This window comes from Macrotis lagotis, chromosome 2, assembly GCF_037893015.1.
Source record: "Macrotis lagotis isolate mMagLag1 chromosome 2, bilby.v1.9.chrom.fasta, whole genome shotgun sequence".
In the NCBI taxonomy this organism is placed as follows: domain Eukaryota; kingdom Metazoa; phylum Chordata; class Mammalia; order Peramelemorphia; family Peramelidae; genus Macrotis; species Macrotis lagotis.
Window position 1 is genome coordinate 4,268,705 of NC_133659.1, and position 12,131 is coordinate 4,280,835.

The following is a 12,131-nucleotide window of genomic DNA, read 5'->3' on the forward strand; positions in this document are numbered from 1 at the left end:
CTACTATTTTTATTGCTGTGAACGTTTTTCTTCAATCTAAAACTTGATTGCATGGTCAGAGCTGTCTTCAACATACCAAATAGCTCTCAGCACTTGGAAAACAATGGGACTTTTTGGAATCTTATTGCAGGAAATATTTTCTCTGGATTGGAACCAGGGGCATTTGAAGAAGAGATCAGGAGGATAGTTCTTACTACCTAGTTTAATGACTAGATGACAAGAGTTAATCAGGAAATAAAACATGGCCTCATCTTTTGCTTACTCAAAAGTGGGGTGAATTTAGAGTGGTATTTACCAACGGCTGATTTTTTCATGATGATGCAATACACTTGTGCCGTACCAGTCTTTGTCACCGTGCCCATATTGTTTCTTTTATGTGGCAGATTGCTTATTCTCAGAGGTGGTGTTCCAAGTTTCTTTTATGTGTCCTGAAAATTGTAAGGAACTTATAATTTACAATTTTTGTGTTTGTACACGTCTACTAACTCTCTCATAGTGAGCTACAATTCTGCCATTCACTGAATAATATCATACTGAGCATGAGAAAAATGACCTGGAAGGTACTGGGCAGTTCAGTGATGAGTAGAGAGAGTACCAACCCTGGAATCAGGAGGATGTGAGTTCAAATCCAGGTTCCTACACTTAATACTTACTAGCAGCCGTGTGACCTTGGGCAAGACAACTTAATCCTGACTGCCTCTCATTTAGTTCCCTAGATGACTCCAGAGGAGAACATGAGGCTGGTGACAGTGCAGCATCTCCTCATTCAAATCCAGTTCACTTGCAGGTCATAGCATCATCCCCCTGATGTCATGGTCTTCTTTGAGAATGGAGGGAAAGTATCAACTCAACAAACTCTGACATAATGACTGGAACAAACTGAGTAGCAGAAGAACTTTTGGTAAAGTGGATGCAGCCTTTGTAGAGCTTAAAATCGAGTCTAGGAAAACCACACATACATGCACAAGTCCATAAACATACATTTATCTGAAGTCTTCTACATACATGGCTAATGAGTAGCCAGGTTTTTGTAACCAGCCTTAGGTATGTAAAGATGGAAGTACTCAGATGGGCATAACCAAGGACCTATTCCTAGAAGGATTTATGCAAAGATGGACATTCTTGTGTTGGCTCAGTGTCTCGACGAGAGAAATGTGCTACCATTGGTTATATAACTGTAACTACCTCCCTATTTTAAAATCTTCCTGAGGTATACTCTCTCTGCCTGTCTGTCTCTGTCTGTCTCTGTCTCTCTGTCTCTCTGTCTCTCTCTCTCTCTCCCCATCTATCTCTGTCTCCCTATGTCTCTGCTCTCTGACATTTTCCTTTTTTTCCTTTCTCCTCTTCCTCCTCCTCCTCCTCCCTCCCAGAAACAAAGCAGGTCCCCATACTGTAAAATGAATGGGAAAGGTACTATTCCCTCCCATTAGATTCCTTTGTCCCAGCAAACAGGTTTGGGGATATCATCTTGAAAAGGTTTTAGGTGCAGACTACTTTGCAATCCAGGCTGGATAGTGGAACCAACCCACCAGAGAAACTCTGAGAAGTGTCCCAGAATGAAAGCACAGGGCAGGCTTTGGACTTGGAATTGAAGATCCCACCTTTTTAACCTGGAGGAAATAAATGGAGAGAGACCTTAAAAATGGGAGAGTGAGTAGGGTCCAAAGAGTATAGATGAGACCACATACCCAACTTTTCCTTTGAGAAATACCTTGTCATCCATACACAAAGAATAGGGTTTTAAACTCGATTCACTCTGTAGTCAATGTTGAGGTATGATGACCTCTTGGGTGAGGTTTGTGGCATAATGTTTGGGCTGGGGTAGGTCTGAATGTCTGGAGAGAGCTGGTCTTGACTCAGCTATGGTGAATTTATGTTTCAAACTCTTTCCATGTCTGAATGTTTCTTGGGGCAAAGACAGGAATGCAAAGAGTGTGTCTGTGCTTGGCTCCACTTCAGGTCCTCTAATCCCCTGCAACCACAAGAAGCTGTGAATTTGGTGATGATGGCGCTGGGACAATCCACACAGTCAGTTTTAGATCTATGTATATGGCTCGGGCTGGGTGAGCTTAAAGTCCCCTTGCAGGCCGATCCACAGGAGGGTGAGAACCCAGGCTTCAGGATCTCGTTCTAGCCGGCGAGCCTTCTTTCTGTTCTGGGCTTGTCCAGTCATTTCAGACTCTGTCACTTCATGGTCCCATTTGGGGCTTTCTTGGAACAGACACTGGAGAGGTTTAGCCATTTCCTTGTACAGTGCATTTACAGGTGAGAAAACTGAGGCAAACAGGCTGAAGTGACTTGCCCAGGGTCTCTCAGCTAGGAAAGGTCTGAGCTGGGTTTGAACTCAGAATTTGAGTCCAGTCCCAGCACTGTGCATTATGGCACCATCTAATGGCCCATGACTAAAGGACAAAACTGAAGCCCCCCGGCCCACCAGAAGCCTTCCAATGGGGTGATGGCATAGAGGTCGAGGGGCAACATAAGGCATTGGTTACAGTGTAGCAGATGGGAAGGGGCAACATCTGGGGGTAGTGGGCCGAGGGGGCAATAACCTTAAGCAGAAGGAGCCAAGGGGTCCGAGTTCTGAAACAAGCCAGGGGACGTACGGAGGAGGTGAGGAGGAGTGGGCTTTTCAGGCACTGGGGACAGCTGATGCAAAGGCCTGGAGATGAGAGATGGAGTGGCATGTGGGAGGAACCTCGAGAACACCAGGACACTGGTCACAGGCATGCTAGTCGAGGGGGCTGCTGTCAGGTCGTGGGGGGCTTTGCATTTCAAATCCAGGAGTTTCTTTTACATTTCCACAGGTCATCGGGAGCCCCTGGAGTTGAGAGAGTAGGGGGATTTTAAAGGAGCTTTATGAATAAGTAAGATAATATGGGGCCCCCTCAAATCTTAATTTAATAAAGCAGCACTAGGATTTTGGGGACACCCTGCCTATGTGGCAGTTTTGTGAACGAAATTCCAAATGGAGTCAATATTTGAGGATCATTGCTGTCTAGAGGACTCTAAAAAGGGAAATTGCATTTAATGTGCAGTAGCTGACATCGACATAATTGGCTTGATCACTTTGAAAACTCACTCTTGGCCAATTAGCTTCCTGCATTGCATTCACGAATTTAAAACATGTTCTTTGAGCAACTAATTTTACATGAAATTATGAACAAAAATCCACATAATGGTCACAAATTAACATTTGTTTGTAAAACCAGAACATTTTTGTATCTAATTAAATAAAATAAAGTCGGGGAGAGCGTTATTTCGGTGGTCTTAGCAGACTTTGCTTTCTGACTAATAGCTAACGAGGAATCAGAAATGGGGGGGGGGTTGTCAAAACCAAGAATACTGAGGGAGAAGAAAAACATCTAGGATTAGAAAGGGGGAGCAGCTAGGATGCAGAGAGAGGTTTCATCGAGTGCTGGAACATTTGGTGAGGAGGCTCTCTCTACTTCTAGGGAGAAGCAGTGGCCTTACCACCTAGCATCTCAGATACAGTCCACTGAGAGGGTAGTGCGCAAACCTCAGAGCAGATTTGCTTCAGAAGCCCAATTTGAATCCTATTCCCCAAGGAGATGTCCTTCTATTCATACTGACATGCTATTATTTATCAATTCATCTGTCTATCTATCATCTATCTAATCATTCTTCTTTCCCTCTCTGCTCTCTAGATACCCCCCTCCTCTTGTCTTTGTCTCTTCTCTTTCTATGTCTCTTTTCTTTCTCTGTGTCTACCTATCTCTTTCTGTCTCTGGGTCTCTGTCTTCTCTCTCTCTCTCTCTCTCTCTCTCTCTCTGTGAAGAAATGATTATTAATTGTTTTATGAGCGAATAACCAAACAGGAGAATTAGATTAAAGCAGATTAAAGTTTTGGAAAGGATTTTTTACTAGTCATCTTGTCCAAGCCCTCACAGGCCACCTCACTCTGAAGTGTTCACAGACCCTGTCCTGTGGCAGAGGATTCTGGGAATCATGAAACAGGACATTCCTTTTCCTCCCCCACACTTTGATAACTCTTTATGGAAGAGACTGAGCCCAAATTTATGGGTTTTAGAGTTTTCTTTCAGTACTTCTAATATTTCCTTATGCAGTTAAGGAGAAACTAGTCTCTATTACATAGACTAGTCTCTATTACTTATAATATTATTCATATGATGCTTCACATGCTAGCTGATTCTGTCGTTGAATTCTGTTATCCTCTTTAATTTGACCTCCTGGATTCTAATCCAGGTTCTTTTTTAAAAAAAAGTTATTTAATGCATTGGGATTAAGTGACTTGCTCAAGGTCACACAGCTAGGCAATTATTAGGCATCTGAGTCCACATTTGAACTCAGGTCCTCCTGACTACAGGGCTGGTGCTCTATCCACTATGCACCTAGCTGTCCCCTCTATCATTGCATTCTGACATATTTCTCCTAAGTTCCTTTACTCCAGTATTAAATATGAACAAATAATACTAGGGAGCACAATGATGGAGTTCTGGACCTGGAGTCTAGAAGATTCCGGTTCAGATCTGACCTCAAACACTTATCATCTGTGTAACCCTGGGAAGTCACTGAACTTTGTTTGCTCCAGTTTCTTCACCTGCAAAATAAACTGGAGAAGGAAATGGTAACCATGCTAGCATTCTGGCGGTGGTATTTAAAAAGATCCAAAAAACATAAATTTTGAGTAATTTAATCATTTCATTAATAATGATAAGATTTTGATAAAAAAAATGATCAATTTGCCCACTTTCTTAGACCCCAGATCTTGGAGGCAAGCTCACAGTTTTTCAATTCTTTTGGAAAGGGAGTGCTCAAAAGGCTAGCAATCAACTCTGCTTGGTTCACAATGAAGGAGAGAATGAGCATTTCAGTGAGGGGCTGGCCCTGAACTTTAATTAGGTCATTTAGCCTTTGGAAATCTATTCAAAGAATTGTTACTTCATGCAGGCCTTCATAGAACACAGTGACTACCTTACTTGCATGGGGTCTGAACAAGAAAGTTGGTCATGAATTAGATATTGGTCATGAATAATCTTTTCTCTCATTGCTAAGAATACCCCAAATGGGATCACCAAGAGATGGCCATGACTGAAGAGGATGAACACCACCGAGCACTTCAATTACCTGCACTAGAATTCTTATCTTCCAAGTCCTTACCAGAATGCTTCTTGCAAGCAGGGACATGCAGTTGCATAATACACTTTTATACACCACACACACACACACACACACACACACACAAAATCATACACACACATAGACTAGAAAACCCCAAATAGGAAGCAGGTTAAAACATTTTTTAAAATCCTGTTTTCATTTTTATGTTTTTTTTCACATTTTATGTTTTAACTTTTTAGTTTAATAACAATATGGCCAGTCTTTATGAGGGAATGTCATTACCTAAACAACCTCCACCAACTTCCCATCCAAAAGACAATATAGTTTCTTATTAAATTTTGAAGTTAAACTAACATGAAATTATTTTAGCAATTGACTGAAATTTTCCAGTAAATATTTTTTCACCTTCCTTAGCTCTGTTGTTTTAATATTGCTCCTGAGAATGAGAAATTGCGTAAGGCTATTAGGCTTTTGTACATCAATTTAGTGGTCACTTGAGACCAGAATAGTCCACCTTGTGGCCAACCTGCTGCCTCTTTGCTTCTTTGAACCTTAGCTAGGCTGCTCTTCAGACAATAACCACACAGTTTGTTTCAATGGCCTGTAGGCAAATCTCTTTACCTCATTAGTACCAGTTGGAATTCATGATTCACTGAGACAACCACAGGCTACTTCCAATCTAGGATATATTTCAGGGACCTCGTAGACAATCTAGTCTCACTCATGCTTGAGCAAGAATCCCATGGACAACATTTCTGACTTCCTGCCAATACAATTGCTTGATTGGGAGGCAGATGCTGCTCCCATATAGAATTTAGCACAATGAGGAAGTTCACACCAAACCTAAAATAAATGATCAAGAATTCTAATGAGAGGGGTGGCTAGGTGGTGCAGTGGATAAAGCACTGGCCCTGGAGTCAGGAGTACTTGGGTTTAAATCAGGTCTCAGACACTTATAATAATGACCTAGTTGTGTGGCTTTGGGCAAGCCACTTAACCCTATTTGCATTGCAAAAAAACCTAAAAAAAAAAAAGGAATTCCAATGAGAAACACAAATCAATATAATGTTTTGCAGACAATTGAAAAGAGCCCTCTAGCAAGGCAAGTATTAGCCCAACTGGAGACAGAATATGTAGAAAGTGCCAGACTCTGTAGATGAAGGGGAAGTGGAGGGAAGGTGAACAGAAAGCACCCAGATGAGAACTTTGGAGGCCCTGGGGAGCTGCAGCGAGCAATGACCACCAGCAGCAGCTTTTACACAGTGTTTATAATGAAACCACCCAAGACCAAGTTAGGGTTCTGAACTTCTCAGACACTACAGAGCCCAGCCGAGTCTGGGCTCTATTTCTCCAAGACTGGAGGGGGATTAGATGTAGGTGAAGCTGCTAACCCTGGAAGGGAATGATCATGACTAGAATTGAGAAACATCTAGAGCATTTGCACAATTATACATACAAAACACAATATGCACACACATGATCTATCTGCCACATATGTATTCACATATGTGTATGCAATATCAATGTACATTTATGTAAAGGAGTGTGTACATGCAATGTGCACTGAGAAGCAACACACACACTTCTTCATTCATCAAAGACTATGTGTCCCTGTTGTGGGGTTTTTAGCCCATGGATGCTCAGAGAATGGCAATAATGTGTTAGAGAAAGTATATATATATATATATATATATATATATATATATAGGCATAAATACTTGTATGACTATACATATACTTAGATACACACATGTAAATACCCAGAGAAACTGGGACAGAGACTTGGGGATCATTTTTTAGCTGGTAGACATACTATGGATGATGACAGAGCAAAGGATCATGGAACCATAGACTTAGAGGTGTATGGGACTTTCGAGAAACCTCAAATTCAGCCTTCCTTTTTGAAGATAAGGAAATTAGGGTTAGGGTCAGAAATTAGGCTTAGATAAAAATTGCAACTTGTTCATTGCCACAGAGACAGTGATAGTTTGAAGCATGATTTAATTTCAGATCCTCCTCACACCTAGCTCAGATCACTACTCTGCCACAGAAATTAAAAAGGAAGGGAAACCAGGAAATAGTATTGTCATGAAAAATCAGCTTTGTGAAATGACTTCAGGAGAAAAGCATGATCAGCTGTAAGAAATAGAACAGGTTGAAAAGTGGAAATTAAGAAGTTCTCAGATTTGGAAAGGATTTGGTCATTTCAAAGACAGTTCATTTAGAATTAAGGTTAGAGGATGCCAGTTCCCCAAGTACTGAGGGGTGAATGAATGGAGAGGAAGTTGATGGAATGAGTGTAGACAATTTTTTCTATGAATTTGGTTAAGAAACAGAGAAGATCCATAGGGTCATATCTTGAATGGAATTATGTCTATTGAAGACTTTTTTGTTTGCTTCTTGGCAGGGGAGAAAGTTGGACATGTTTGAAGTAGGGAAGGAAGAGAAGTATTATTGTGGCTACAGTATGATAGAAGAGATGGAAGGGGATGGAACCGAGCAAAACTCATTTGCCAGAAACTGTCAAGAAAGAGGAGAGAAGATGATGCAAAAGCGTTTTGAGGTGAAAGGAAGAGGAAACTTTGCCTCAGCTTTCTCAGTAAAGTAAGTGGTAATGTCCTAAGCTCCAACATATGGGAAGGGACACATGTAGGGAGCTTGAGGAGTAAAGAAAGTCAGAATAATACCTGAGAGAAAAGAGAAAGGGAATCAAGTAGACAAGGGGTGACAAATAGTCTTCCAAAAGCACACAGGGGATGCCTTACTTGATCTGGGAAGAAGCTGATGGTCTCTAGGAGAAAAGTGACATTTGACGAATAAAACTGTTCCCAATCTGACTGACCCCAAGCTACACTTTGAATCTTCTTATACTCTTCATTCATAACTGCTTGGAAATGCCAAACTTGACATTTCCTCACTTATTTCCATATATTTGCACAGGGGTGATCCATGAGCAAATCATTGAGTGTTTGGATGAGTTAACAAATGAATGAATGAGAAAAATGGACAAAGTAATCACTTCTTGCCAGAAACTGGGCTAGAATTCCTTCTTTTGTAAAATGTGGCTAATAATTGCATCTACCTTAATGAGCTATTGTCTTGAATCAAATGAAAGATTTCATATAAAATGCTTTTCATGTTTTAATGTTCTATGTAAATTGAAGCCAACTGTAGTTAGTAGTGTCAGCAGCAGCAATGGTAATTAATAGTATTAATAGTATCTGTAGTGATGATGATGATGATGATCATGATCATGATCCTTTGTTCTCAAAGAAGACCATGGATATCAGGGAGATGATGTCATGACAAGCACATGAATTGGATGTGAGGGAGAGGGTGCTGTGCTAAATCACCAGTCTCACTTTCTCCTCCAGCACCATCTGGGTCCAGTGGCCAGATAGGAATCAGGAGCAGTAGAGATGGCCCTGGATGGGAGGCAATGCCCAAAGTCACATAGCTAGTAAGTGTCAAATGTCTAAGGCTGGATTCAAACTCCCCTCCTCCCTTCTGCAAGCTCAGTGCTCTTTCTGCTCTATCCACTTAACTGCCCAGTACTAGTGGTAGTAGCAGTAGCAGTAGGATTAGTAGTGCTGGTGGTAGTGGCAGTAGTAGCAGAACTAGTAGTAGTAGTAGTAGCGGCAATACTAAAACAGGCATTATAGTAGCAGTATAAAGTGACAGCAGTAGCAAAGTATAGCAGTAATAGCAAAGTAATAGCAGCAGCAGCAGCAAACCAGCAGAAGCAGCAATAGCAGGGGTAGTAGCAATATCTTTCATTTTCTCATCTGGAGTATCTCTTCATCAATATAAATTCCAAGTCACCTGGAAGAAGGTAGCAATATTACAGTGGCTGAGGGATCTCTCAACCACTGGCCAACTAACTTGCCTTTGGACCTCAGGCAGGCTAGTTCAGGGAAGCAGACATCCATTCTGCCATGGTTGCCTGCTCTGAGACTTCTTAGTATGACAGGAAATAGGACTGGCTTTGCGACCATAATCACAGAGAACCAGGGTCCATTCCATTCCACAATGAAACCTCAGAAAAGGATCATCTCACATCTATCTCTGTTAGACTATGGGATAATTTCCAATGGATGCCTCACCAGAAGGATGGCATAGCTGAGGAGAAAGGAGACAAATTTGAAGTCAGAATATATAGATGTGAATCCTGAGTGCCTAAGCTGTGTAACCTTTGACCAGTTGATGACTTCTCTGGGCTTCAGGTTTCTCAGAAGTAAAATGTCGGAGTAGATTAAACCTTCTTTGAGATCCCTCTAAATCAGGGTTGTATTTATTTTTAACATGGGATCTGTAAGGTTGTATTGTCATAATGCTATTTCCCTATAATTTTTCCTAGGTAATGCTTAGTACCTCCCTCCCAGGGCTCTTATGAGGATCAAATGTGATAATATTTGGAAGGAACTTAGAACACTTTCTACCACAAAGTAATTACTTAAATGTTTATGCCATTCATTTCTTTCCCTGATCCTGTGTGTTTTCTTTTCTGCATTTAAAATCATTCCTCTGAGAAGGGTCCTAGTGTGTTAAAGGAGTCCATCCGTAACCTCTAAAGATGAAGGAGCCCTTCACTGAACACTTGCCATACTTCTGGGATGAGGAAAAGCTTTGTGAGGCACATTTTCCTACGTCTGTCAAAAGAGACTGGGGAATCTCACCCTACTCTGTGTTTTCACAGATGTAGATAAATTTGGGTAGGGAAGAAAAAAAAGAACTCATCTCAAGTAAATCTGTGAAGACTGAATTTGGAGTAATTAATTAGTATTTGATTTTTTTCTTTCAAGTGGTTAAGGGTAGCCAACTAGGATTCGTCTAGTCCCATCACTCCCCAGGAGACAGCTCAATGAAGGCTGCTTGGAGAGGGAAGGAAATGAGCTGAGTGAAAATGTCCATGGAATGCCTTTCAATTAATCTCTGGCTAAGACCCCATCTTCTAGGACATGGCATGTGGCAGGGGAGCAGGATTGAGGTGTTTGGTACATTATGGTGTAACAGGATAAGTGTTGAAGGGTAGTCAATAAAATGTAAAAAAACAGGGGACTTGAAGAGAGAGTGCATTAAAGAAATAGACACATGTCCTGTCTATTTATCTTGCAAGGCAACTAAATGTAGGTCTCCAGACACAGGGAAGAAATGAGGAGAATAAATGTGACGGCTCTCGGGGTGGATGATGGACTGAAAGACAGATAGGAGACGACGGATGTGAAAAGGAGAGAAACTGAGGGTTCAGATGGAAAATCATAGGGGGGCAGAGTTTCTTGGCTATTAAGCAACACTCAATGGGAAAATGGAAAATTCTGACTTAAGTGGCAATTATAATATCTAGGAAAGGTTTATAGGTTGATTCATTTTGAAAGCAGATACACCAGTTCCTCTGCAATCCTGACAGTGAAAGCCACATACATTGATGGTCTGTAAAACAAACAAGCAAAAATACACATCTCCTTGTGCAATGAGATGTATTTACTGTTAACTCATCCCCAGCCTTTCTTTCTAGCTCTGTTTGAAGTATGTGTGCATGTGTGTGTGTGTGCCTGCTCATGTATGTGCTAGCTCGTTTTAAAGATGTGAACATATGCTCCTAAACTAAGACCAAAGTAGGGAGGTCGGGGGAAGCTTGACAGATATCAAGAAACTCCACATTCTGAAGTGGAAGAATGACCTAGATCCCACACCAACCTCTCTTTCCAGCCTTGTCATGGAGGTGTTGCCACACACACACACACACACACACACACACATCCAGAAACAGTAGCAGCACAATAGGACAGTAGGGAATGATGCTAAAGGACTCAGGGAAAAACCAAGGCAAAGATAGCATGGGTTCATGGTTCTATTGGATAAAGTGGAATTTGGAGGAGCAAGCTGTCATCAGACTGAAGTCAAAACTTTTATAAGTATTTCCAGAAGCCTCAGGCCTTTCTATTCCCCTTAGACAGGATTCAATCTCTTGGGCATTTATAATCTTCCTAGTCAAAATGAAAATACTTTGTCTAGTCATATGTCACCCCCTTCCATACTCATTCATGCCAAACACACACACACACACACACACACACACACACACACACACACAGTCTTGTTCCTAAGTGATCTGGCTTATGTGCTTTTCCCATACATGCCATCCCATCATCTGCAGCATGAGCTGACCCCTGTGCTCATGATCCTCTCCTTTTACTTCTTTTCATTCTTACCTTCCATTGAGGCTCAATTTATAGAGCACTTCATAGCCAGGCACACCTTATTTCTTTGTGTTTCACTTTGTGGCCCTTGGCCAATATTGGACTTTTTACCAATTGAAAGTTTATGGTGACCGTGCATTGAAAAAGTCTACAGGCACCATTTTCTTAAAACAATATGAGCTCATATCATATCTGTGTGTCCCATTTTTGTAATTCACACAATATTTTAAACTTTTCCATTGTTATATCAATTATGGTGATTGTTGATGAGGTTGTTTTTACTGTTATTTTTGTCTTCATAGTGCCCCACTAGTATTAGTACTACGATTTTTGCTATTATTGCTGTTCTTACTCCTACCACTATTTCTGCTATTACTGCTGCTGCTACTACTACTACTACTACTACTACTACTACTACTACTACTAGTACTATTCTGCTATTATTGCTGTTCCTGCTCCTATTGCAGCTGCCATCCATAACAATTCAGCTCTGTAGAATTCCTCTAGTGTTTTAAGGCATGTAAAACATTTTACCTGGGTTATCTCATTTGCTTCTCACCACAACCCTGTGAGTAGGCTCTGGTCTTCTTATTTTGCATTTGAGGAAACTGTTCCTGAGATGGTTACCTTGAGACCAGAAGGGTCTGAGGAGTCTTCCTGCCTCCGAAGCTACACCTGCTGCATCACCCTGCCTCTCCCAGTTGACATTGAGAATAAATCAGTGCTAGATCATAGGACCGTGGAGAATGTTCAGAGCCCATCTAATCAAACACCCCCAGTTTAAAGACTGAGGAAGCCAGGTTCAGAAAGGTTCAGCATTCAGCCAAA

The 12,131-nt window shown here is 41.3% G+C and overlaps 1 protein-coding gene across 4 annotated transcripts in view; it reads left to right on the plus strand.

Moving 5' to 3' along the window:
- LOC141512328 (leucine-rich repeat and IQ domain-containing protein 3-like) overlaps nucleotides 1–12,131 on the plus strand; it is a 286,841-nt gene that overhangs the window by 247,937 nt on the left and 26,773 nt on the right. For all 4 annotated transcript variants that reach the window (XR_012475454.1, XR_012475455.1, XR_012475456.1 and 1 more), the window contains one exon: nucleotides 7,511–7,707. The gene's annotated coding sequence lies outside the window, so the exon portion shown is untranslated. The remainder of the gene's footprint in view (nucleotides 1–7,510; nucleotides 7,708–12,131) is intronic.